Raw genomic sequence first — 3,381 nt, forward strand, 5'->3', positions numbered from 1 at the left:
CTGATGCACCTGGGAGTGAAATGGTCTTAATATGGCTCCTGGCAGAGATGAGCTCTCCAGCTGTTTGCTGCCCTCCAAAGCTGTCAGCCCTCATTTGAGCCAATTGCCCTGTGGAACTTAATAATCAAACCTGTAATAACCTCACACAGCCTCGAATGCGCCCACGTGCGGGGGCCTGCCGCTGCACATCCCCTTTCTCTGTCTTTCTCTCTGTGTCTCTTCTCTCTTCCAAAGCCAAGTGGAGTGCAGGGTCTGTGTGCAAACAGCAAATCTTGGCTATTTGAAAATATGCACTCACCTGGAACTACATTTTCTAGCTAGTTCGTATAGTTTGGCATTGCAGTCTTTTGTTGAAATTAAGCTAAGATTTAATGAAGCTTAGATTTATTCTCATTTCTACACTTGCTTTATCTTGACTTTTTGTTTTGTCACAAGCCAAACATTACCCTTTACCTTGCTTACTTTGGTGGGCAATGAGAAAATTATTTTACACAAAATAGAACTTTAACTTGGAGCTTCAGCAATGGCATTGTTTACAACAGCAGTAAGAGATGGGAACTCCTTTATATGCTGTTTACATGCCAGTGCTGAAAATAATTTTTGTAAATCATGCATTAAAAAGATTTCATTATCTTCAGAATGGGCTTCCAGTAATGCCTTACCCATCAGCCTCAAAACAGACGCTATAACGTGGGTTTTTTCAAGCAATAAATTTAACTGGTTCCTCTGTCAGTGAAGTGAGTTATAAAAGGAAGTTTTTCCCTAACAAAGCGTTTTGCTGTACTTGGACGTGGGTGAGCCTTTACCTCACTAAAGAAATACAATGATGTGGTGTAGAAGTGAAATGTCATGTAGTGTTTTGGAAAAGGTTTGCATAATTATGATTTACATTCAACATAGAGTCGTCTCACTTTGATGATCCCACATCTCATTATATTAAAAGGATGCTGCCATTAACATACCTGACCTTTGTGTCACTTGAATGCAGCTGTTGTCTATATTAATTACAGGCATTTCAGGTAGGGATTCGAATATATTATACAGCCCTTTTCATCTTTGATGAGTGTGAAACATTATGCAGTCTGTTACTCTCAGAGAACTGCAGTCTCCTTTGTCACGTGACTTTATAACTGCCTGGCTTGTCTAGTAGTATTCTTAATGAAAAGAGTTTAAATCACAAACTTTTCTGGACAGCTTCTCTTTTCTACTTTGCCTAACAAGATAGGTGTTCCATTGCACTTGGGAGCTTTCAGAAGCATTTTAGTCTCCATGGTGTGATGAGGTGCCAAAACTACCAGGGGAAAGCAACTCTGTGGAGAGTCTGTCAGCGTGCTAAGGATCAAAGCCATTTGCAAAGAGCACACACACATCAAACACTATCATACAACGTGTTACCTAGCAACTCCAGACCAGGTGTTGCAGAGACTAGGACATATTAAAGCCCACATTCTTCCTGTTTTCTGCAAATACAATTTTAAAGGAAATCGATAAAGCCGTGAATGTGTACTGCATGCGAGAGGAGTGGAGAAGCTTTTTTTTTTTTTTTTGTCTGCATTATGGCAGACAACAGGGGCACGAAGAAGATAAGAGTGTAATATCAAAACCTGAGGCAGGAGGAAAGAAAATATGAAGGAGTGACGCATATCCTCTGATGGATCACACTAATAATATTCCGATATCATGTCCATATTAGGAAATGCACGCTGATAGGAACAGCAAAAATCGTGACAGACACACATATAAACACACCTCACCGAACAGAGCCTGATGTGTGAGGCTAGAAAGGCCCAGTTCCACTGAGTGGCCATGTCAGAATAGACACTAGTTAGACAATTAAGTGTGATGCAGGATAATACTGAAAGGGTACTTTGAGCACCAAGCTAAGGCCACTGGGTCCTCATGCATCACAGGCAGCCCTTTATCATGATTACAACACAGCTGTCATATTAGTAGAAAATTAAGTAGTGCTATAGTTGTATGGTTTAACAAGGCTGAGCAGCAGCCATCCATGCATGCTGTTACTGGTAACAACTGTATCAAGATAGAGTGCGTGGGTCTCTGAGGTCAGCGCCCCCTCGGTGAAGTCAAGCATAATTCAACCGTAGGGTATGACAGCATTGTAATTTTGTTTGAAATGCATCACCACCACAGAAACAGGGGTGAATTTATGGTTTAAGGATGTTAATAACGACCTCATTTGCTCACCTCTAGTCGTGCTGGGGCAGGTTATCTTTATTTACCTATAAATGGTGATGGTCATTGCAGGGAGCTAATGTGAAAAACATCAGGAACAATGTGTGTGTGTACCCCCTCAGGAACACTTGTGAGAGCATGCAGAGTGATGTGGCACCGCAGCCTTCCCAGCTTGTGTGTCATAGCCAGCAGAAACAGGTGTAAACTGTGAAAGTGTTTGATGAATGTTCTCTTTAGTGCCGGTGACTGACTGCCCTTATTCAAACAGCAGACAGCTCCTCTGGCTAAGTACTCTCAGAGCAGTTACTGTACATGGCTCACACAGGCATATGGTGCAACCAAGCAAACGCACACACAGTTATGTGAACACATGTATAAATATAGAAAGAAACATATTTTTAGCATAGATCTGCATCAAAGCCCACTTTGCCCGTCTTTAATAAAAGGGCACTCACGAGTCACTGATTGATTTTGCTTGTTGATGATATATGATGATAAGGCACATGGGCGCCACACCTGTAACTTTCCCCACGGTGGTGTGTGTATGAGATGCATCCATTCTGATAATTATTACACTGCAAGGATGAATAGGCTGTGAGAGGAGAGAGCCCTGCACATGACAACTTAATGAAGCTGCACAAGGACAAAAATAGGATTAAAGAGGGAGGGAGGAATGTGAAAGATGTCTCCTTTTTTATAATATATGAATAAAGTCTGAAACAAAAGGACAGCAGTGGATGGAAGGTCTGCGTGATGAAGACAGACTGTTCCCCTCGGGGCTGACGGGATGACTGACAAAAACACAGGGTCGTGATCTGACATTCCCCTGACAAAGGAAATTAAGAGTCACATTTAAACAAAGAGCTTGCCATCTAAACAAGGCTTTCATCTCATTCAGTCAGACTATGAGAAGCATGAAAGTAAATTATGTGCACATGCATGCATACACACCAAAAGCACAAGCAAACAAATCAACTAACACCCAGTTTTAGATGCTGCAGATCTTTATTGTTTTTGGGTTATTGCTGCTTCTTCTTCTCTTGGCTGGCCTCTGACCTCTGCACTGAGCTTTAATTTCCTTTTGATCTTTTTTTTAAAGTTACATACAATTTAATCAAATGTAAAAGTTAAAAGTTACTGTAGGAAATTCTACCTGCACCGATACAGATAAAATGATCAATATGATGT

Source organism: Mastacembelus armatus, chromosome 10 (genome assembly GCF_900324485.2).
Source record: "Mastacembelus armatus chromosome 10, fMasArm1.2, whole genome shotgun sequence".
Classification (NCBI taxonomy): domain Eukaryota; kingdom Metazoa; phylum Chordata; class Actinopteri; order Synbranchiformes; family Mastacembelidae; genus Mastacembelus; species Mastacembelus armatus.